The sequence below is a fragment of the Rhinolophus sinicus genome, linkage group LG12 (genome assembly GCF_036562045.2).
Source record: "Rhinolophus sinicus isolate RSC01 linkage group LG12, ASM3656204v1, whole genome shotgun sequence".
In the NCBI taxonomy this organism is placed as follows: domain Eukaryota; kingdom Metazoa; phylum Chordata; class Mammalia; order Chiroptera; family Rhinolophidae; genus Rhinolophus; species Rhinolophus sinicus.
In genome coordinates, this window is record NC_133761.1 from 68,306,287 (window position 1) to 68,330,817 (window position 24,531).

At 57.2% G+C, this 24,531-nt stretch overlaps 1 protein-coding gene across 1 annotated transcript in view; it reads right to left on the reverse strand.

The window, feature by feature from the left end:
• SYT2 (synaptotagmin 2) overlaps window positions 1-19,907 on the reverse strand; it is a 59,354-nt gene extending 39,447 nt beyond the window's left edge. The window contains exon 1 of the mRNA XM_019750835.2: window positions 19,714-19,907. The gene's annotated coding sequence lies outside the window, so the exon portion shown is untranslated. The remainder of the gene's footprint in view (window positions 1-19,713) is intronic.
• Between the last annotated feature and the right edge of the window lie 4,624 nt (window positions 19,908-24,531).

Consider the following 24,531-nt stretch of genomic DNA (forward strand, 5'->3'; position numbering starts at 1 on the left):
TGGGACGGGGGGCGAGGCTCCTGCTCAGCAGCCCTTTCATCAGGCCTCGAGCCCCTGCGCCAGGGCCACGCTTGCCGTGGCCGCAGGGCCACCCAGAGGGGAGCCCACCGGTGGCAGGACTGGGTGGCCCCTGTCCCCACCCAGGCCCCCCTAGGGCCCAGGCCCTGGGAGGTGGAGCTCAGAACCCTGGACAGAGCTTTGGCGGCTTTGGCAGGAGGATTTGGGGGGGGGGGTTTCTTCCGGGACAAGTCAGAGAGGGAGGGGACTGTCTGCTCCCTCACACAGGAAGGCGAGCCCTGACTGGCTCCAGGGTGCTGGGAGGGACATGCCCCTGCCTGGCCTCCCTCTTGCCCGGAGGACAGCAGCAGCCCAGACCCTCCTGAACCCTGACACTCTGGAAGCCGTGTTGGAGCCAGCGTGGGGACAGGGCTCTGAGGGGTAGGGCAGAGGTCTCCAGGGGGACTCAGCACCCAGAGGAAGCCCAGGGTGGGGTGGGTGGACGCTGACCCTGGTCCTGGCACTGCTGTCAGCACTGCTCTCCTCGGCTGCCCTGAACAGCTGACCCAAGAATCCATCCATCAATTGGCAGGAAGTCACCGGAGCCCTCTGGGGGCCTCAGTGGGTCTGTCCCGGCACTTCCGGCAGCACTGTTAGGCCGCGGCGCTAGGACCTGCTCTGCCCCCGGCCCACTGACTGATCTTGGGCAAGTCACTTCTCTCTGGGTCTCAGGTTCCTTGTTGATAACATGAAATGATTGGACTGGATGGTCTCTTGGGTGGCTTTCAGCTCTGATGGTTCTGAATCTGAGCTGGGAAACTGGGAGTGGGTGGATGGCAGAGGCTGCCTGGCCCCTTTTGTGGAGAGAAAGAAGAGAAAATGATGAGGACATGTCACATCACACTGGATGGTGTCAGCAATGGGAACGCACAGACTACAGCGAAAAGGTGCCCTTGGGATAGAGATAACCAGGTGCTGTGACAGGGGCGGAGGCAGGGCCTTCCAGCCAGGCCACCGTGTCCCCTGCTCTCCCCCACAGCTGTCACCTCCACCTCTGCCTCTACCAAAGCTCCTTGGATCCGGCCTGGGCCAGTCCGGGGCTGGGTGGCAGCATAGCTGGTGACCCACTTCCCCTGCCTCTGGCCCTCAGGGCTGTGACAACAGCTGCCAGAGGGGGCCCAGCGCAGGCTGGGGGAGGCCGTGTGGTGCCTCAAACAGAAGTCCGCACCGAGCTCGGAGGCACTGCAATGCAGTGCTCAGGGTTTTTGCTGCTCATTTTTCCCCTAAGAGTCCTCATTTCCCAGGGAAATGTGAAGCCAAATGCTTCCAGAAAGGGGGGGCCAGGTTGTCTGGGATGTGCCAAGGCGTCCTACTGAGGGTGGTAGCGCTCATGTCACCCCTCCCCACTGCTCCTGCTGGTCTGGGGGAGGGAGCATGAGGGCTGCTCGTCCCCTCCACCCCCCGCGCCCCAGGCCTGGGACACAGGCAGGCAGGCGGGCAGGTGGATGGAGCTCAAATGTTTGTTGAATTGGAGCAGTTCTGTTTCCTGGTCCCCAGGGCATCTGGCTCCATCAGAGGCTGAGAGGCCTCCAGACTCAAGAATCTGTCTCTGTCTCTCTCTCCATCTCTCCCCGTCACTCTCTGTCTCTGTCTCTCCCTCTCTCTCCCCCTCCCTCCCTCTCTCTCTCTGTCTGAATGAGCTTTCTCTTTGGGGGTCGGGGGCCAACAATGCCCCCTTTGAAGTATCAAACACCAAATCTGCTGCAGGGTCTCAGGAAGGCCATGCCCTTGATCCACCCTCCTTGTCTGTCTGGGTGGAAGGGGCCCGTTCCACTGCTCTGCACACACCCCACCTCTGTGTTCTGTTCTGTTCATTTTTTTTTTTTAAAGATTTTATTGGGGAAGGGGAACAGGACTTTATTGGGGAACACTGTGTAGTTCCAGGCCTTTTTTTCCAAGTCAAGTTGTTGTCCTTTCAGTCTTAGTTGTGGAGGGCGCAGCTCAGCTCCAGGTCCAGTTGCCATTGCTAGTTGCAGGGGGCACAGCCCACCATCCCTTGCGGGAGTCGAACCGGCAACCTTGTGGTGGAGAGGACTCGCTCCAACCAACTGAGCCATCCTGGAGCTCAGTGGCAGCTCAGCTAAGGTGTCCTGTTCAATCTTAGTTGCAGGGGACGCTGCCCACCATCCCTTGCGGGACTCAAGGAATTGAACTGGCAACCTTGTGGTTGAGAGCCCACTGGCCCATGTGGGAATCGAACCGGCAGCCTTCGGAGTTAGGAGCATGGAGCTCCAACTGCCTGAGCCACCGGGCCGGCCCTGTTCTGTTCATTTTAAGGGAACTTTTCAGTCTAGCTCTGATTCCCAATGGAAAAGGCCAGCCACAAAAACACAACGAGAGGATGACCACGAGTGGACTGGCACAGGCACGCCAGCCCCGCCAGCGCCCCTCCCTCCCCTGGTTTCCCAGGAGCTGCAGTTGCCAGAGAGAGACAGAGGCGGGGCCCTTGCTGACCAGAACAGCAGACGGAAGCGGCTGAGATGGGAGCCTGTGCTGGAGAGAGTGGCGTCCAGCCTGGGAGCCTGTCTGCAGGCCGGTAAAGCTGCTCGGCCCTGCGCTCTCCCCCTACGTGGCACGGGCTGTGAGGGTCCTGCTGCCCTTCTCCTCTGATGTTGGGTGTCTCTCAGGCACAGATGGCTCCAGCTCAGGGACAACCAGGACACAGCTGAGCCAATCTGGGTACAGCCCAGGGAGAGGTGTTGCCAGTCTGCCATCTGCCAAGCAGGTGACAGCCACTGACAGGTAAGTCAGGGGTGAGGGACAGGAGTCAGGGCAAGGCAAGCAGCTGCCTGCAGGACCTCCCCCTGCTGCCATCAGACGCCCTGGGCAGAGGACAGGAGGGGCCACCAGGCCCACATGGCAGGTGGTCTTTAAAGGAAAACAAACCGACCATCCACCCGAGATAGGCTGCCTCTGCCTTGTGTATTTCCACACAGCGCAGGCTCTCCTCCCTAAGGTGAGGGCAGGGGCTGGGCTCAGGCGACAGTAGGGGGGATGGAGTGAGCCACTGGGGGACCCCACGAGACAGTGTGGTGTTTACCAGCCCAGACTCTGGTCCCAACTCAGCCCTGCTCACTGTGTGTCCCAGGACAGTTCATTGACTTCATGGCCTGTTTCCTCATTTGTGACAGGGGAGGTCACCAGGCACCTTTGCCCTCAGTAAAGGAAGGCCGCAGCCCCAGAACAGCAGGTGACAGAGGCTGGACGCCAGTCCCAGCAGCCTGACCAACGGCTCCTGGACTTTCATGTGCATCTCTAACTGCAGGTTCCCAGGCCCAACCCCAAGACTAACTCAGTGGGCTCAGCTCGGGCACCCAGGTAATGTGACACGGCGTCCCCAGACCACTGTGCAAGCAGGAGGGAGAGTCCCAAGCCCACGAGTCCTGACCGTGACCCTGAGTGTGACCCCAGTGGCCCCTTCTCTGGACGCAGGGCTATGCAGCGCTCGAGCTTTCCCACCAGCCTCATCCATTCACATCCCGTTCCTCAAGTCAGTTCTTCCACAAATACTAAGCGAGCAGCTGCTGGATCGCAGACTTCAGGTGCGGGGCTCGGGCAGTGAGTACAACCAGCTCCTGCCCTCCTGGGCCCCGTGACGCGTGTTCACTGACTCGCTCACTCATTCAGTCAATAGTCAGAGTGCCTGCTCTCCGCATGGCAGCACGCTGGGTGCGAGCGTGACACCTGCAGAGCACTCCTTGTCAGGAAAAGCCTACATGCCCTTGGGGACACTCAGCTCCAAACCCCAGGGCAGAGGGCAGCACCAGGCTGGCTGCTGTGCCACACACACACAGACGCAGCAGACGGGACAACTGACCGCAGATCGGGACCGTCTGGAGGAGAACTATCTGGAGACGGATGGCTTGGCTTCCTCCCCACTCACTCAGTGTCACCGCTGGGTACAAAGTGTTTCTTTCCCTTCCCACCCAGCTCTGCCCCTTTACGTGATCCCATGTCTCATAACTATGTGTGACGATGGGCTAATCCCCAAACACAGTGTCACTCCCCTGCGGTTGTGCTGGGACTCAGGGCCCTGGAGCCACCGGCGGGGGCGCTGAGCCCATGGCCTGAATTTTTCATGCCAGCCTGGCATCCATCACCGGCTGCCAGTGCCACTCTGTGCTCCAAGGGGGCAGGTGTTCGGTGAGAACACTCTGCGGGTGCTGGCCAGTCCCGCCAGCCGTGGGAGTATTTACAAAGCACGGAGGCCTTCAAATTCACTGGACCCAACCCCTTACTTTGCAGATGGGGTAACAGGCTCAGAGCAGGGCCCTCATTTTCTCAGGGTCGGTCACAAAGCTCATACGTTTACTTCATTCATTCATTTACTCATTCATTAACTCATTTGTCAGACACTTTGAATGTCTGTTAGGTTCCGAGGCTGCTAGTCACTGGACATCCAGGAAGAGGCTCACACTGCGATGCAGACACCCCATGTCACACAGCACAGCACCGTAAGCGCACTGGTCCGAGCAGCGGGGCGGAGATGTGTGGGAAGGGCAGAGGGCACGTGAGAACAAGACACAGGCGTGGTGTGTACACAGCTGGTGGCAGGATTAGGAGCAGACCCAGGTGTTCAGGTCCCAGGACCCTCCGGCCTCGCAGGAGCTGGACTTCCCAGTCACCTGGGTGCATCACCTCGGTGGAACGGGGCCAGCCTGGGGCCCCACAAGTTAACTCCCCAGTTAGCAGTGAGGTTCAGGCAGCTGTTACAAGAGAGGGAGTGTACCAATGGTCACTGGGGCCAAGGGCTCCTCCACGGCAGGCAACCCTGTTAATAATTTCAGTGCGCATTAATAAATCCACACAAGCCAGGAAAACGTCAGCAACAAATATGAAATCAGACACCGTGAGTCACATAACTAGCCAGTCTTTGTGTCTCTCTAAATTGTGCATTAAATTGTGCATTACAACTCCATTTAGAAGTACTAGTTGATGTTTAATTCTCATCTTTAAAAGGTGTGAAGACCGTGGTTGAGGAGAAAGACATGAGCGTGCTTCCCGCTCAGTCCCTTCACCAGACCCCTGGACTTTCAGATCAGGGCACACCTGTGTCCCCACTGCCACCTGCCTGCCTGGAGATAGCTTTTCCTGGCTGGTGTGGACAGAACCGATCTGATGAATGCAAAGCTTGTAGGTTCAGACCCACCAAATGATGGCATCACACTGTGTGCCAAGCACGGACTCGTCGGGCAGCGCTCACCAGTCAGAAGGGCCACAGCAGCCCAGAGAACACCCCCACGAGTGTTTAGTGTGAGGCCAGGAGGTCAGAATTTATTTATTTACTTACTTACTTAAGGAGGGCACAGCTCACAGTGGCCCATGTGGGGATCGAACCGGTGACCATGGTGTTATTAGCACCACACTCTAACCAACTGAGCTAACTGGCCACCCCCAGGAGGTTAGAATTCAGCCCCCTGCAGCCTGCAAGGTCCCATGAGTGACCCCACCTCATGGGAGCCCTGGGAGCAGATGGAGAATGAGCTGAACCCAGACAGGAGCCCAGACGGAGAGAACAGGGTGCAGGTGATGGGGAAGCAGGAAAAGTGCACTTGACTCTTTGGCCCCTGTGCTGCCAAATTTCCTTTGGCTGAAAACTGGGGTGAGGTGCCTGGGGCTCCCTGCAGAACTCACACCCCACCCTGGACTGGCGGTCAGCAGGAACTAACATGCTTCCTGAAGTCTAAGGTGCAGGAAAGTGAAGGCGAGGGGGAGAGGTGCAAGGATACTGGGCACTAAATCAAGATTAATGAAGTTCCCGCCAGAATTAATTACTGCACTGCCAGGAGGCTGGGAGCCCAACGTGGCTGCCCCTTTGGAACGGCCAAGTCTGCCTCTGAAAAGCATGGATGGGACGTGGTGGGTGCCTTTTCACCATCACACCTAATGTCTGAAGGCAGCTGTAAAGGACAGGAAGGAACCTGACAGCCCTGGGTCACTGCTCTGTACTGAAGTTCGTGCCTCTGTCTGTTTGATCAACATGGGCTCTGAACCAGTCGCAGGCGGTCCAGGTGTCAGGGATGGAACAGAACGTCTGCAGTGGCCAGGGTGGTGGACTGACGTTAACCACAGCTCTTCCCTTCACAGGCACCTCCTCCCCTTCCTGGACCCCGAGTGCTCGCCACCCACATGGCCAGTGCTGGCTGGGGCGAATCCAGTCAAAGAAGCAATCGGCCGTGTTAGAAGAAATGACACAGTGCGTAGTGGCAAAAAACACAGCAAATGCAGAAGAAAGGGTGACAGACCGAGAGGGCACAGGGAGAAAACATGTATTTAATTAGGGTTACAGTAAGAAAAAGAGTGATGAAGGGGCAGATGTGATATTTTAAGACACAAAGACTGAAAACACCCAGAGTTGATGAAAGACATTATGCGCAGATTCGACAAATCCCAAAGTAGAAAGAATAAAAAACTCACATCGGACACATCACAGACACACTGCAGAAAACCAAATGGAAAAGTCTTCAACACTAAAGCCAACCAACCCGGGGTCACAAGGGCAGTGCAGGCGGGGGCGTCAGTCGGGGTGTTTGCTGAGACGGGCAATGAACCAAGACACCTGTCAGTCTCGCCTGGACATCTGGGCCCAGGGCGGGTGGGCAGCTAGGTCTGGTGGGACCGCCCGGCCAGGTGTCCTGACAGTCACCGACCAGCTGGGACTGTCTGAGCTACTTTTAAGTCTTCCTTAGACATAGAAACAACAAACTTCTAGAACAAAAGCAAGCTAATGTCAGAACTGGCAGGTTGGCTTCATGCTGCAGCACGCAAGTTAAAAAGGAAGCAAAAACGGCCCCAACAGCATTACAAAGTCGCAGCCTGGAAGCTCAGTTATGCTCCAGGAAAGAATCAGCAACCTGCGCCTAAATCGGGCCCAAACCAACCAGAGCACCGTGTGGTCTGCACACCCCAAAGCCATGTGAACTGAGACGTGACTCAGTCGTGCTCCTCCCCCCGGAATGTCCACATGACGCGGCTGTTTGTGTGTCACCAAGACCTCCGCTCACTTGTGTGCTGACAGAGCAGCACCAGGGAGGACGGCCTGGGTCACGTGGGGCTCCCTTTCTGCGCCTGGGCCCTGTGCAGCCCCAGCTCGCACGCCCCTAGTCCCCCCCACCAGCTCCAGACACCTCTATTTTCTCAGCCTTTAAATGCATTTTCTGCATCTGCACAAGATTTATTGCAGGCAGGGACATTTCCTCAGCACATGTGCACTCAGTGCAGAGCACGTCCTTGCAGAGTTCTGGTGTCACCTGCTGTCAGAAGCCTGGGGGACAAGCTCAGGAGACGGGCAGGCCTGGCTGTGGGTGAGCATTTCCATGGGCGGGCACTCGAGCTTCCCTCTGCCTGTCCTCACACCCCTGGGAGACGTCTCTGCGCCCTCACCGCCTTCCCCTGGGGCCCCTGGAAACCCTCCTCAATCTCTCTTCCGTCTCCCACTGCCTCCTCCATCTACAGACAAATTTGAGTTTATCCCATTTACAATCCACACACACGTGTGCACACACACACACACACGACCTCCATCCAGCTGCCCTGCTACCTGTCACCACTGGTCCCCAGCATCCTCTGAAGTGCCTGTTCTGGAGAGGACACTGGCCCCTGCCTTGCTCAATCTCACTGGCACCTGACAACGTGCTGCACCCCGCTCCCCTCCCCTTCACCCCGTCCCTCTCCCCCCCGCTCCCCTTGCTTTGAGGCAACACTCAACTCCTGTTCTCCTGCTACTGCTTCCTTCCCTCAAGCTCACCCTGTCTTGCTGCTGTCCTGCGTGGTGTCCCCAGGACGTCCCCACCCCCTTCTCTGTCTCCCCACCCTGCCTCACTGCCCCACCTCCCCTGATGGCAAAGGTTGGGTCTCTCCTGGTACCAGACCCACCCTGGCAACTGTTTATTGGTAATTTCCACACAGAGGCAACCCAGACTCACCATGTCCAAAATAAACTGCCTGTGGTCCCTCACGAAACCAGCCATAGTCCTCTACGTCCCTTCCCAGCTCAGGCACCATCCTTGCTCACGGTGGCTGGGCTCTGAGGCTCCAAGGGAGGCGAAGGGCTCGCCCTGGCCTCTTCTCCTCCACCTCCCACATGGACTGGCCATCAGTTTGGCGCACTCTTCTAATTAGGTGAGATGCAGACTCCATGTCCCGGAGGCCCTCGCGTCTGTCACCTAGATTCCACAATTATCTCCGAACTGCCGCCTGTCTTCTGTTGCTCCCCTCAAACCAGAAATCACATGTCCCCCGAGGAAACTTCCTCAGACGCAATGTGATCCCATCACAGCCCTGCTCCACGTCCTTCGGTGGGAAAATCCAAACGCCTCTGCAGGCCCTGCAGGCCCTTCCCTCAGCCTTGGCCCCGGTGCCGCCCTCGGTGCCGTCAGCCAACGCTGCTCCTGCTCCCTCCCGAGGACGCCCTCTAGTCAACAAGTGCCCCCTAACTCCTCCAAGACGCTTATAAACATCACCTCCTCTAGAACCCACCATTCCATCCTTCTGAACTTCATCTCAGTTTTGAAGTGACGTTTCTCCCTGTCTGTGTCCTCAGCGTCTGGACTCGCGGGAGGCAGGGCCATGGCTGTTCAGCTCTGTCCCAGAACCCAACACAGGGCCGCCACTTACTTGGAGCACCAGACGTTTTGGCTAAATATAGAGCTTGATAAAATCAAACATGGAAATTCAGAGGATTCTAATTAATATGGGCCGTTACGTAATTGTTTCTGAAACAGCAAAGCAGAACACACTCGCTTCTCCCCCCAGGAGATACAGCAAACGGGGCCCACCTATGGAATCTCTGAATGGTTCCTCCTCTCATCACAGAACCAGCTGGTGAAACGCATCCTGGCTATAACTGGTGGGGCAGGAAGAGGGAGCCGGGAGGGCCACCCCAAATCCTCTAATGATGGAATCTGCCTCAGCTCCTTCCTGCCCTGCCTGCTCTTGTCCACCTCAGGGCAACTCCCAGAGAACTGCAGCCCAGCCCACGTCCCACACCGTCTGTCCAACAAGCTGTAGGTCCTGCAGACGTGTGTGGTGGGCCTGGGGCTGAGCTCAAGGGGCCGGGGGAGCAAGCGAAGAGCCTCTGCCAACAACAGCTGTGTCGTCACCACCCTGCTGCCTGAAGCCACCATTGTGCCTCCAACGTGGGCTCTGTCCCTCACTCGAGTGCCGGTGGCACCAGCAGAGCCAGTGCAGACTGGCCAACACCTGAATGAGGCATGAGACCCTGTGCACGGCCATGTGCCGACTCACACATAGGGCAGGCACATACGCCCATACCTGGGGACAAACAGACAAACACACACACACACACACACTCCTACCCAGGGACAGACACAAACACTCACTCCCCTTATCCAGCCCCCATCGTCCCCATCGGAGACCAGCCAGCCTTCTCAGCACACGGCTGCTTGTAGCTGTAATTCTATCCTGGGATCCCAATGACATCAGTCCCACAGGGTCAGTGGGGAAGCGGAGGAGACAAGCTGAAGGTGGGTGGAGAGAAGAGGCCATGAGACTGTGGCTGCAGACAGCAATGCGAGAGCCCTGTGGGAGGGGCCAGCTCCACAACTCACTAGCTGTGTGACCTTAGGCAGACCACTTAAGTCCTCTGAGCACCCTTCTTCATTGCATCATATTTTACATTGCAACCACTTTTACAGTGGTTCTAAGTGCCCAGGGGGCAGGGAGCATCCTGGGAGAGGCGGGTCCCCCGTCCACCATCAGCGCTATGTGTGCCCCCCCCAGATACCCCCAAACTATGTGCTGCAGCTTTGTTTACCCCCAGCAGCCCCTCCTGGGAGTCCACCAACATTCTGAATGGCGGGCAGTGTAGACACCCCACAAAGCAAGCAAGTCCAGTCCCCAGAATTAAGAACTATGGACCCCTTCCCCTCTCAAAGTACACCCTGAGAAAGCTACCGCACAGGCCCCCCTGCACAAAACCCTCTTCTCTCTGGGGAAGTGCCCGCTCCCACGGTTCTGAGAGTCAGGGAAACCCAGGAGTCCCACACCTACCAGGAGGGCAGCGTGAAACATCTGATTACAAAATCTGCCACGGTCCCTGCTGAATACTTTATCCAGGAGCGATGATCCATTAGTCACATCAATTATTCATCCCCATCAGGGCCAGGGCCAGCCTGGGAACAGCGGAGCGGAGACCCATGCCCACTCCCCCTTCACTCCCCCTAAGGGTAACCCATCTCTCCGTCCCCTGCCCACCTAGGGTCCTCCTGAGCGCCTCCCCCTGAGAAGTGTCCAGGGTAGTCAGGTGGCTGGCCAGCAGATGGCCAGCAAGGCTCCAGCCAAGCTAGACTACGATGCCGCAACCTCACAAGAAGGATTTCAAAGAAACGTGAAGCAGACACACTGTGTTTACCAACACAACAAGCATATTGGTGGCAGGTTGATACAGCAGATGTGGCAAAAGGTACTGGGCTACGTGTCCCTGAGAAAGACGCCCACTGCCCACCCAGCTCTGGCCCCATCTGAAGGTCACCTTTCTTCAGAAGAGGTCCCACAATCATTGATTCTCAGATCTCAAGAGAAAAGGCCTCAAGACCCAGCTGTCAGTGCTGCAGGCCCCCTCTGACCACACAGGTAAGTGGTGACCGGGCTTCTGCTGACACCGGGACAAGGTGTTGGGGTCTCCTGACGAAGACCACGGGTTGTCTAGACAGTTCTAACCCGTCAACACTCATTCAGTACGTATCTCCTGAGCATCTTCCAAGTTCCAGGAATTGAATGAAACCCCAGGCTCACACCCCAAACACACCAAGTTCTTGGTCTATTAAAACCATCTTCCTAAGAGTGGGTCCCAATTCATCTCCATGGATCTTGTGTTCCCTGGGCCTAGTTGGAGATAGATGCAGTCAATTCTCTTTAAGACCAAAGTCTTGGGCTCACTGCTGTGACACTGTGGAACCCAGCTTGCTCCCCCAGTCTGGCCTTGCTCCCCAGAACCGCCTCCCTGCTCGGGCAGTGTTTGGGAGGACTGGACCTGAGCAATGGGGACTCCTGGTTCTAGAAGTTTAAGCCCCCAGTTCTCCCTCCCCCAACAAGAACACTACCAAACATGAACACAACAGTCTTCCCTGCCAAGCAAGACTCTGCCTCCACCTCTCCCTGCCCCCATCTGCTCCTGAGGGCTAGGCTTGCCCACTGGTGGCGTAGCTGTCACAGGAAGCACTGCCTAAAAGCTGTGCTCCAGCAGCCCCACCATGCCTGGGACCCCACCATTACCCACCCAACCTTTGTTGGGGGGGCATGTTCAGCAGAGGGCAGCTTGAATCTGTGCCCGGGGCTGCAGAAGACATCCCAACCTGTCCTCGGGGCTGGGAAAGGACATGAGGCGAGCAGACCTGGGGGAGTGGGGGGACTGGGGGCCAAGGACAGCAGGCAGGCACTTGGCGTCTCTGAGGGGAGCTGATGAGGAGAAGCACCTGAAGGGGAAACAAGAGGGTAACCTGAATATCACCTGCAGTCCCCCTTTGGTAGTAGGTGTGTTCTGGCGGGTTCCAAGAGATGCCACCAGTACGTGGAGCCTGGGCTGCCTTTCATGAGCCAAGGGTGACAGTGTCACCTTCTGCCCCAGGCTGACTGCCCCCTCTATCGCAGAAACAAGCAGGGCTTGCATTATCAGCTTAGTGAGATATATGGTGGTCGAGAAAGAGATGGAGATGGGGGAGGTTGGGGAAAGGACTCAGAAGGGAGCAGAGCTGCCTCCCTCCCGGGTTTTCCTGAGCCTGGAAGCAGAACGACCTTGTTCAGATGAACCAAGCGTCTGAGAAGCCTCTACTACAGTCGCACAGGAGGCAGCCACGGTCTGGCACCCTGTCCTCGCTCCACTCCCACAGGCTCCCCAGCCCTCAGAACTCGGGGAGCTTGCAGCCACTGCCCACCCTCCCCCCACACCTGGCCCCATTGCCGTGAGATCAGGCCAGGCTGCTGTCACTGCAGCCCAGCCCTCCTGCAAGTGACCTATCTGGAATGTGTCCCTGCTCTCAACATTTCAACAACTGGAGGGAGATGCAAGTCACTGACCCTGGGAGACCACAGCCAGAACCCAGGACCCGAGGTCCTGAAGTCCTATTGCCTAGCGGCCAGAGTGGCCGTCCCCTAACCAGGCCATGTGTGTCAAGCGACCTGAAGGCCTCCTGGGTAAGAGTCATGGACGTGCGCTTGGAGTTCACCGCCTCATTTTACACAGTAAAGTGTGAGACCCAGGGAGACGAGGTGGCTTGGCCACCATCTCACACTTAGTAAAGGGCGTAAACAACTCCCCACAACACTGGTTTTCCCTCACGCTGCCCGCGTCTCCGAAATTGGAAAGTCAGGACTCAGCGCTGAGCTGGGCCGCTGTCCGTGGTGCTGAAAGTCAGGGGCGGGCCTGTGGGCCTCCGGGTCCGAGGGGAGCGTCGCGGAGCTCTCCGTGGTGCTGAACCCCGGTCCTGAGCAGCACGGTTTGCGTTTCTAAGCACGGCTGGGACCTCCAGCGTCATAGTGGTGCTATGGCGGGTTCAGGGAAAGGAGGCAGAGATGGATTCCAAGGGGACACACAGGCAGATGTCCAAGAATATGGCGAAGGGGACAGTGCACCATCCCCACCTCTCACTTCTCATCACCTCGAACCAAGCATGGCCCTGATTCTAACACACTGAGACACATACAGGTCCTTTCAAGGAAAACAACGTAACCGACACTAGTTAACTCCAACGTTTCCAAGGGGAAAGTTTCTAAAAAGGAAATCACCAGAAGGGAGTGCCAAGAGAAATTTGGAGGATATGAGGATAACAACACTCTTTAGAAGACATGGGGTGGGTGTGAAAGGTCTCGCCAAGGGCCTGGAGGTTGGATCTTTCAAGAGTACCCTCCAAAGTCCAAAATCATGACTGTGATCCTTCTGTGGGTTCTTGGAGTCAAGTGCGGGGGTGTCTCAAAAAATAAATGTACTGTCCATTCCTCCACTGTTGATGGCAAAGTAACCTCAGAGGAGATTTATGTATCTACTAACATAACCCTTGAGAAATCCTTGAAAACATCTGTAATGACATCAGGAGCGTGTGGACAAGAAGGAGCTAAATCTATCCTGAGCCCCACACTGGAGTCCTGCTGAACAAATCTAGAAGCCATGATCTTCACAAGGTCCTTGGCTCCTTTGAAGGTCCTCCCTTCACAACTGAGGCTGAATGATGTAACTTGTTGGCAGGGCAGTTAGTCAGCACCTGTGGATGGGCCACAGCCGAAGGAGCTGTTTGTTCTGCTGCAGGTTTGACTCTCATAACAGAAATCTGAAGCTGCTGAGTTCACACACACACACACACACACACACACACACACGATATCACCCCTTATCCCAGAGATTACATCATAACACTGACAAAGGAGGGCTTTTCACCCCAATGAGCCCTATTACACACAGCACTATCTCTTCCTCCTCCTCTTCTCCCCCGACACTGTGACACACTCACTGAACACAAGTCAACTACGAAACTGCACCGTCAGCTCTCTCCAGCACATCTACACCCACATTTCCTTGGATGGAGGGAATCCTGGTGGCCAATCTATCCTTTCCTCATTCCTACCCTGCCCCAGGCTCTCCTTCCCTTTGGAGGAGGTCTCACCACCTGTTCGCTCTTCTGTCACAATGTCTAACCACGTCTACTGTTCAGAAGTTCCCCTGTGTCTACCAGGCGTCCTTCATGCTAGAGGTTAACCCTCCTGTCTTTCTTGCACTATAAATCTTTTTTAAAGATGTGGGGCATCTTTCTCAGAGGAATGGGGAACAGGGTTTCAAAAGACCTTTTGTAACCTGCAGGCAGACGCACGCTCCGGTATAATGCTCCCCCCACCTGCACGCGCACAGAGAATCTGTGACCACGGGTACCAACAGAAAGTCCAAGGACACAAAGGACCCTGAGAGGGCATCTGATCCATCCCCCATTTCTAGAGACAGGACTGCTGCAGGGACCTGGGAAGAAGCCTTATGGGCTGCCCCATCCCATGCCCTCGAAGAGCCACCTCCAGCCCTTGTTTCTGGATCTGAAACACGAAACGCCCTGGCCTCCCCTAGCCCCCAAACCCAGCCTCCGCAGCAATCACAATGCCAGCAACTAATACACTTCTCAGAAGCCATATTTATATTACAGCAGGACAAGAGATCAAAGGTGTAATTGGGCTGCATTTGATTGAGTGTGACAATTGCAGTTAGCCACATATGTCATCGAGAGATGTGAACTGGGGATAGTTTATGCTCAACAGCTCATTTCCAAGAGGACCTGACATCTTCCTCTCACAGACATCCAGACAGCGCTGACATCAGTGGCACCGCAAGGAGAAAGATCCACGGGCTCATGTGAGGGAGGGACCTTGTAAGGTCACCCACCCACCCTGGTCTCCATGCCAATGTCCCTCTGAAAAGCTTTCTCTACTTTTCTGGAACGCCGATTTGACACTCTTCCTTCACCCCTATGATCACCTTCCTGAAGTCTCAGCGCAATAAGCAAGAAAGTGCGGCCTGATATCTAACCTAAACCCTGCTTGCTTCAGTTTTCCACCATTACCCTAGTGCTGTCCTCAGTGCAATGACAGCAGCTTTCTCTTGTCATATCTCCGTCTCTGACTCCAGCCAGTCTGGGAACACACCTGTCATGTCCAGGCAGGCATGGCCCCTAATCCTGCCTCCAGCTCTCAGCCTCGCTGCAGCCGCAGGACTGTGTGCACTGACCCCCAAACTCACAGGACAGCAGGCAGGAAAGGGTCTACAGGGGGAGGAGTGCGGCTGCGCACAGGGAAGGACTCCCTCTGCCTTGGGGGTCACAGCAGGTAGCCCTGGGAGGGCCTGCTCAATAAGGAGCGTTAGGCAAAGGGGGGGCACTGCAAGCCCTCCACTGTGATGTTTCTCTCCGAATGGGCTGGGCTCTGGTTCCCTGTGCATCCCCAGAGCTGTGTGGGCAGCACGACCAGTTCTAGACAGCTCTGTGGGTGCCAGCGTGGTGGGCGTTTGTCTCGTCCCCAGGCAGTGGGCCTGTCTGCTCCCCTCTCCAGAGTGCGCAGCCTGGCGGGAGCAGCACTGAACAGGCAAACCTGAAGCTAGATGCTGATTCTGCCACCCATAGCAGTGTGACTGCTATGTACCTTCTGAGAGCTACTGTTTTCATATGTAAACGGGGTAAAACGTCATATGCCCTAAACTGGAAGTGTTCTGTGGACGTCGCATTTCATCACAGAGAATTACCCTGCAGCTCAGACAGTGTCAGCAGCTTTTGCAAAGGCGCAGGCTGGAAGGGGTAGTTCTAGCTGGAGTCTGGCCCTCTGACTCCCAGCTGCCACCTGCTGTTCCAGTTCTGCCTGAAGAACACCAACTGTGGTGCCTGCACCTTCCTCTAAGGACCCCTGACCTGCGGCTCCACTGTAGGCACAGCTGGTGAGAAGGGGCAGGAGGCGGTGCAGTTCTGACCAATCGGCCGCAGTGGCCTGCAATGCCCCCAAGGCACCTGCCACCTGAATTGAGACCTGCTCCTGCCTGGATGGTATGAGATTCTGAACAACTCACATAACTTGCCTGGGACTCAGTTGTAAAATGGGGACAGTGGCAGACCTCACGGTGGGGCTGAGGGCCTGAGGGCCGCAGCAGATGTGACAGCTTCATGCTGGAGTAAGGGGGCGGGTGTGAAAGAGCTGGGCAAGGAGCAGGCTGGGGGCCTCTGTCTTGCTCAGCACCTGTCAGCACGCTCCTTGCATGCCAGGCCGTTCTGGCTCTGCCTTCTCCTCTGCCTGCTGGTGAGTGATGTCACAGTGACAGCTGAAATCCTGAGGCCCAGACAAAGCAGTTCAAGGGGTGCAGGGTAACTCCCCTTCTTTTTCTGCCCTGACTTCCAGGTGGGGGCTGCTTGGTAGCACCAAACCCTCTGAGCTTTGGGGACCATTATAATGGTCCCAGTAACTCACATCATCCATTCCTAACCGGCAAGGTCTGGAAGGGGCCTGGAATTCAGCCTCCCCACCCTGGCATTCAGCTGACGACCTCCTAACCAGGCAGACAGGAGCTCTGTCCTAGTGTGAAATCTCTTGGGGAGGGAGCTTTCTCATGGTCTCTGCCCCATGGAGTTGGGGCATCCTTCTGCTGTGTAACTATAGACCCCTCGCTGAAGTTCAGGCCTCTTTCAGGGAAGCTGACAGCCAGGTGCTCCCGGCAACCCAGACTCACAGCGACGGGTCAGGTCCCCCTGGGCCTGGAGCCACATTAGCTCTCACTCCGTCACTGGCCTGAACTCCCAGTTCCAAGGACGAAAATGGAGGCTTGCGGGAACGAACCCTTCCCAGAAATTAAGCTGTGACAAGATACGGCTCGTCAGACATAGAGAAAGGCCAAAGGTCACCGGGAAGAGACTCTGGGAAACGACCATGGGAGTCAGAGCAGACCCTCCCCTTGAGTCTTTAAGAATAACAGAACGGAAAGTGCCCCCAGCTGGGGAACCTGAGAAACAAGGTGGCCTGTGGGCAGCGGAGGGGTGTGAGGAGCCCGCAGGCCCCCTGGAGCCTCTCCCAGCTCTCCAGCACTGCTCCAGATGTTACAGAGCTTAATTCAGTCCATCTCACCCAAAACAGCCTACGTCACAGATCTGAACTGTATCTGCATTCTACAGCCGACTTTGATGAACTCACCCAGGTCACAGTGAGGGGCAGAACTAGAAGGAACCCAGGTGACAGTCACTATCTTGCCTCTTAGGACAAATACCTATGACGTGACTTTTCTCCAAATAAACTGTGTTAATCATCTCAGGCTTCCCGTCCAGGACGAGTCAGGACCAAATCCCAGCCTCTGTGACTTGTCGCTGGTGCAATGAGAACTCACCTTAAGAAGTGAGGTGTGCCTGTCCCATGGGCCACACTGCCGTCATCACTGAGCACGCTCTACCCTGTGGGGTGAGTGCTTTACCTGTTGTAGATGAAACTCTCCTGACCTGGTCAGGTTACCCCATTTTTGCCCTCAAAGCACCCTCTCTACATTCCTGACATTTGTCACAGTTACAATGAATTGTGTGTGCAATTATCTGTTTAATTCCCTGTTACTCTCTAGACTGTAAGTGCCATGAGGGCAGGAACCAGGAGTGTTTTGTTGCCAACTGAGTCTCCACTGCCCTGCACAGCTCCCGGCACACAGACTCAAAGACGAAGGTGAACAAACGTAGAAACTCTGCTCAGACTGGCTCACAGGGGTTTGTTGTGTTCACTGCAGTATCCAGTGAAAAGAACAGTGCCTGGCACACAGCAGGTGTTCACCAACAAACAGTGCTGAATTTATCAAGTCACACACTTTGCAGTCGGTGGCCCAGAGACTTGAACCCAGGCCTGGAGAGCTCCCAGCCCCTGTTTTAGCCACTAGCCACATAGAGCAAACACCCACTTGCTGTTCCCGTTGGTTTGCCATTCCAGTCCTTAAGGAGCTCCCGTCATCTACTTCAAGACAAGCAAACCCAGCTTCAGCTAGAACCTGGGTCAGCAAAGCCCAAACACAAAACTCCGAAACAGCCTTGGGCAACCCGAGGACATTTCTGTCTGGGGAGGGCGTGACGGCCATTCTTCCAGCCCATGGAGCCCCAGCTCCGTCCTTATCTGCCACCTGCCACCCCATATCTACTCTCCGAGAGGCTGAAAGGCTCGTGCGGAAGAGAAAGCAGAAATCCAGGGACAGGGCCACTGCACTCAGCTCGGGCTTGCCTGGGGCTGGCAGCAGAGGGCACGGAAGAGGATTTTTCCAGGCCCCCTCAAAGCCCACCCATCCCAGGTCCCTGAAGAGCCCAGGACAGCCCCGTTGCACCTGCCAGCTCTCCTGAGGGTGAAGAGCAATGTTTACAAGCACCAACAGCCTTCTCTTCCCTGCGCCCTGCTCTGTGGGTGTCAGGACGCAAAGCTGAAAAAGTGAGAACTGTGTTTGCAAAATCCCCCCTCAAAAAGGAAACTTGCCTGAAAGAACTCCTGGATTGCTGAGCAAAGCTGACTCAGCAGAGTGTTCTGGGCTCCTCCTCCTGGAGACGGTAGTGAGGCCACTGCCTCCCCCTCCCACAGCTTTCCAGAAGCCCCCCAGCTCATCCTTGGGCAACACAGGGAGGGGATGAGGGGAGAATCAAGCTCAAGAGGTCCCCAGAAAAAGCCAGGCATGAAGTCAGAGATGCGTCTGAGAGCCAGGGGGACAGCACCCCAGGGATGAGGGCTCAGCTAGCACTGGTGGTTCCCCAGGGGCATGTGGAGAAGGGTTGGGGGTGGCCTGGACCCCTGACGCTGACTCACCCCCAGGGCCCTGACACAGGCTGCAGCTTGCAGTCCCTCCAGGCCACTGCTCACCAGGACCCAGGCCAGGCCAGGCACGTCCCACTGCATCACGGCTGCCCTGCCCGCGGTGTGCGGGCCCTCTGGCCGGCCTTAAGGGTACTGGGCTTAGCTCTTCTTTTCGGGTCCTCTGGTGGCCACAGATGTTTCCAGCAGCTTTCAGGCTGGACAGGAACCTAAGCAGGGGAGGTGGCTGGAAGGACTAAGGGCTCACCCTCTGATAAAATGCCCAGGTTGAGGACAATCTATGACACGTGGGAGACCCCCTCAGGGCAGCAGAGGAAGAGAGGGGGAAGGGCACCATCCACTCTCCAGGCCGGACCCCCTTTCTAGCCCACCTTCCTCTCTTTCTGGGGCCCACCTGCCCACCCCATCTGGGTGTCCCCACGCAGCCAGCCGCAGCCTTTCCCCTCACTGCAGTGCCCCTGCCAGGGCCCGCACCTCCTGTCCTCACTTCTTCCTGCTGGCAGGGGGATGCATTCACTTCTGTACCTTCACAGGGGAGGGGAGGACGCTGCAGAGGGAGAGATGGGGCTTTGGCAGCCCCTCTACACACACACACACCAGGGGCTGGGGGTGTCCTGGAGGCACCTGAGGGATGTGAGAATAGAAATGGGGAAGATGCTGGGTCAAAGGGCTGGGAGGATAAATCACCTGCGTTTTTAGCTAAAAACCCAGTGCACTGAAGGGGGAATAGGCACAGGGGAAGGGAGACCCCAAAAAGGAAAGGTCAGTGAAGGACTCCAGAATGGGGGTGGGTTGTCTGCAGTCTCGGGTGGGGGGGGGAGTGCAGCCCAGGAGCGGCGACTGGAGCGGGCGGGACGTCCTAGTCCTGCTGAGTCATGAGATTTGTGGAGAGGCGAGGGGCCGCCACCCCCCCGCCGCGCGAGTCCCTGTCCCAGCGCCTCTCGACCCATCGTCTGTCCCCACCCTCCGGATCCAGGGTCTCTGCCTCCTGGTGCTCGTGGACCCTGCCTGCCCTCCCAAGACGGCGGGGAGGGGATCCCCAAGTTGAGGTGGGGACCTCAGGCAGGCGGGGGCGTCCAGGAGACTGGAGCGGCGCGGCGCGGGGAGTCAGCGCCCTGCTCTGCGGCTCATCCCCGGGACCCTGGCGAGTCTGCGCCCTCCTCCCGCCCCCAGCCCGCAAAGGAGCCGGGCCCCCAGAAGGAGCCTTCGGTCTGGACGCGTCCAAACTCCCCTCGGCCACAACTTCCCGACCACCCAGCCTGGAGGCGGACCCCACCTCGCGCCCCTCGGCTCAGGCTGAGAGCCCGCCCGGGAGGAGAAACTTTGGGGGAGCAGGGGTGCCCCACAGCTGGGGCGCGGACTCACCCGGAGCGGTCGGAGCAGCGGAGAGACCTGGGGCCCCACGCGAGGGCCAAGTGAGGGGCGGCGAGGACGCGGCGCTGGCACAATTCCGCGCCTGAGTCCCCACGCGAGCCCGGCCCCAACTCGGCCAAGAGGCTCTGCCGCAGACTTGCCGGGAGGCTCTGCGTCCGCGGAGCGAGGGAAGGAAGGAGGGAGGGAGGGAGGGAGCGAGGGAGCGCCGGCGTGCGCTGCGGCGCGGCGCGGGGCGGGGCGGGGCGGGGCGGCTGTGGGCGGGGCGGGCGGCTGTGGGCGGGGCGGGCGGCGGTGGGCGGGGCCGGGAGGAGCCGGGGGGGGGCAGGAGGGAGGAGGACGAGGGGGAGGGGAAAGGAGGGGAGGAGGGGACGCACCCCGCGGGCAGCACCCGCCTCCGCGGGCAGACCCCCCTTCCCCCCTCCCCAGCTCTCAGGGCCCTGCCTGCTGCTGAACGTCAGGAAGTCAGACCGGGGCCTCAAGGCCCCTCCAAGCCTACACCACCGGCCTCAGGAGCCCCCCACAGTCACTGGGGATCTCAGAGCCCCTTCCCTCCCGTTTCCCCCCTCCCACTGTACAGCCCCCTCTACCTGTAGTTGTCACCAGGAGGGCAGGGGCTTCTGAGCCTAAAGGGTTGGTGAGGAATAGGGGATCCTTGGGAGAAGTTAAAGGTGTCTGGGGCCCATGAGAATAGGGTGGGTGGGGGCAGAGGAAGGACAGGGAAGGGTCAAGGAAGGTGGCAAGGAGGATCTGGATGAGCTGGAAAAGAAAAGAGGAAACTACCATTTGCTGAATAACAAACAGGGCTTTCCACACTTGCTAGTTTCTTATTGCTTAAGATGTCCCTTTAAGGTGGGTATCACTCCGGGCGGTTTGCGCTGAGAACACAGCCCCCTGAACGGTATTTTGGCCAAGGAGTCACAGACAGAGCGCATGGCACTGAGACAGGCCTGGGGAGGAAGCATGGCCACATGCAGGCAGGGGAGCCCTCCCTGGGAGGAGGGCAGCGCCCCGGACCCCGGGTCTATATAATTTGGACACCCACTTCGACATCTGGGGAGTCTGCTTTGCAGTGGGGCTGGGCCCTGCCTCCCTCCCAGGGGTGCTGGTGAGGCTCCCGTCCTGGGGGCCCAAGCAGCACTGGAGGCTCTGTCTTCAGATCACTTTCCAGTAACGCCAGGTAGGACACAGAGGCCACACCTCAGGTTCGCCTCAGAGCACGGGGAGTGGCTGCCACCTGCCAGGCCGTCAGGGAAAGGTGATGGAGGCCTCTGGGGTCCTCAATGAGACTGAAGCTGCACCTGCGGCCCTGAGGCCCACCTGCAAGCAGCCTGGCAAGGGCAGAGGAGGAAGTGGGGTCTAAGTCTACACAGTATGAAACTGGACCCCACCCTCAGCTGCTTGACCAAAGGGGCCAGCTTTAGTCTGTTGGCTCCTTCCTACTCTACATTTGGACAATGAGTCTGCAGGACGCCAGCCAGAGAGGGCTGTGCCCCCCATATACACACAGAGCCCAGAGCCCAGCCAAGCCAGTGAAGGGCTGCCCCCATCCCAGTGGAGGTTTTTGTCAACCTGCCGCCCTACTTCTGCGCCTGGGAACCAACAAGCAGAGGAAGGCTGCCTGCCTCCCCACACTGCTTAAGAGTCGAAACCGCAACTTGGTTAAATGAAAAACATGGTGTCCTGGCCACGGTCTTGTGTTCTCTTAACTCATCAGGACCAGGAGTGAGTGTCTGCGTTGTAAACCTAATGGGGGTGCAGCATCCCTCCTGCTTATTCCCCAGGTTCCAGGAGCCAGAAAAGGGAGGCATGTGACATCCACACCCAGCTTTCAAGTGTCTGGGCTTTTAAAAAGATGAGCCCTTGCTGCTCTCAGACCATCACTGACCGCAAGCTCGTCCAGGGGCCGCTGAGGCAGCCCCTGCCGGAGGACAGTACCGTGTGGAAGCATGAAGGTGAGGGAGGGCAGCCCCCCTGGTTCCCAGAGCTCTCCAGGGAGGAAGGGTCTGTGAGCCCTGGACTGCTGTCTTGCCACTTCCCACTGCTCAGAGCTTCCTGGTGTCTTTCTCTAGTGGCTTCCCTGGCATGGGGCATGAGGGGCAGGAGTGAAGCACTGCTCCCACCCCGCTGTCCCCGGGGACCCACCATCCCTGCGCCCTCCCTGTGGCATCTGACGCACTTTGGGGCCATCCACTCACCGGCCTGCCAGCGCCTGCACCCCAACACTTGCACTGCTGTCCTCTTCTTGGAGAGGTCCTGGTCTTCTCAAAGCTTCTCAAAGCTCTGGCTGTCCAGGGGGTCCACACTGCGGGTGCTGGCCAGCTCGTTTCCCACTCTCCCTGCCCAACACCATCCCCACAGGGCCCTGTCACTCTGCTGGGCACCCCGGCTCCCCCGATTCTGAGTAAACGGTCAGTCTGAGAAACACCCATGCCTTCCTTGTCGCTAAAGGTCTTGGTTTCCTTCTTTTAATCTGATTTTGTGGACATACATTTTAAAGTTTACTTACTATATTACATACTAAAATCCATTTAACTTTCAGATATCATTGCATAAGCGTGCTTTTAACACAGAAGTCATTAACTCATACGATGGGGAAGAAAGAAATGTGGATAAAATGAAATATTGTACAATCCACATAAAACCTTAGGTTTTAATTAAAAACCCTGGTCTCTGAACAGCCAAACCCCCACAATAAAAACAATTTAAAACACAGCTCAAAGAGGGAGGCCTGACGCTGCTCCTCTATACTTTTCCACTCCGGGAGAGGAGGCATTTTCATCTTTAGGACCATACTTGGCATAATGAAGAAATTCACTAAGTCACTAGGTATTAAATAATCACCTGAGTTTTATCCCATCCCAGGACTATAGTAACTGTAGTTGGGACCTCATCTACCCCCTAACTTGTCTGAAAGTGAAAGTTTTCTTTTTCTTTCTCAGATTCAAAGGGAATAGTAACTTTAACCCCCGACACCAGTCACCGTCTGATGTCCCAGGTAAGTCACTCTGAGCCCTGGTGCTCACCGCTCTATAGAGGGGAGGGTTCTCTGAGTCCCTCTGCCCCGTGTACAAGCTGCCCCTTCCAGACCACTTCCCCTCACAGCCTGTGGTGAACCCAGGAATGAGCAGGTGCTGTGTCGGGAGGCGCTCGCTCAGAAGCGGGGTGTCGCCTCTCTCCAGGAGGCAGCCTGGGCTTGGAAGTCAGTAGGGGAGGAAAGCAAGTGGGTGGGAAGAGTCTCTGAATAATTAACCCTGGCCTGCTATATCCCCCATCCATTAAAACCCTCACAAATGGAGGTCGTACCCCAGAGCTGCCCTCCACGTGCCCCAGCCATGGGAGGCAGCGCCAGAAGCCAGCGCAGAGGACGGCAGAGAGGGAGCTTTAGCACTGACAGGTGCACATTGGGTATCTCAGGGCCAGCTGTCACCCTTCTCTGGGTCTTAGGTGCAAACCTGGAGGAAAGGTCTTAAATTTCAGACCCAAAGTTTTACCCCCTCCTAGGACACTGCATGTCAGGCGCCCCACTAGGGCTGCAAGGTGGAGGCAGGCAGTCAGAGCCTCACGGGAGACAGATGTGGAGTCACAGGCACCAGGAAGAGGGCAAGCTGCGTGGTAACCTGAGCTTCCCGCTGCCTCCAGGTAGGCACTGTGGCAGGAGAAAGGAGGCAGTAGGGTCAGGAAGCTGTGACCTTGGGAATGTTTCTTAACCTCTAAAGCAGGGGTGTCAAAACTGTGGCCCGCGGGCCAACTGCGGTCGGCAATCCATTAATTGGCCCGCAGCAAATTCCAAAAATATAGTTTACTTAAATAAACCAGGTGAGGCAATACGTACTTCACCTCGAGTGAGTGGCCCGGCTGTTTGTGTATTTTACCGCATATGGCCCTTGGTAAAAAGCGTTGAAAGAAGTTTGGACACCCCTGGTCTAAAGCCTCATTTGCTTCTGTTGATGGGTGACTTCACCGCTTGCCTTGAGGTGTTGTGAAGATTGGATGATGTAGTGTTTATCCACACAAGGCAGCCACCAGTCATGCTGAGGGAAGTGATGAGAGCTTGTAAGGGCCTTGGAGGGGTGGGAGAGGGGAGCAGTGGGCGGTCACAGGCACAGGTGAGGCCATGGGGGTTCTTCTGAAACCAATCGAAGGGTCTGCGCAGGAGCCTTGTCTCAGGAAATCCACTGGCATCGGATCGGGTTACGGGTTAGATCACAGCTCCCACAGGGTGCCCTCTCTGGCTGGCCTGTCACAGGCCGTCTGTGTAGTGCTTACCAGGTTGGCTTGGGGAACCCGACTGCCTGGGTTCAAATCTCAGCTCGCTTCTCGCTGGCCGTGAGGACCGAGGTAACTGGGCTTACTTCACAGGAGAGTGGTGAGGTGGCCGAGGTGCCTGACCCTCAGCAAGAACTTAGTGTGGCGATGACAGGAATTGCGTTTCCAGCTCTAGACGGCCAGCACACGTAAAGACGGCCCTCCTCACCTGCCCGAGAAGTAGGGTGACTTTCCCGAGGAACCCAGAAGCCCTGGGCTGGCTGCGAGCCTCAAGCTTAGCTGACGGCCTGGCTAGGGAAGGTGGAAAGGACCGAACACCGGCCAGAGGCTGCCCCAGACACTGCCCCGTGTGTGCCCCCTGGGCACAGCACCCACGCTCTGCATGTCTCCGAACCTGTAAGATGCCATGCAGGGCTGAGCACAGGAGCGCAGGACTTTGCTCGGAGCCCTGTAGGGGGCGGCCCAGGGCCTGCTCCCAGCCTCATGTCTACGACTCCATCTCCCAAACAGCAAGTTAAACGAAGAAGTGAATTCGTAAGAGGT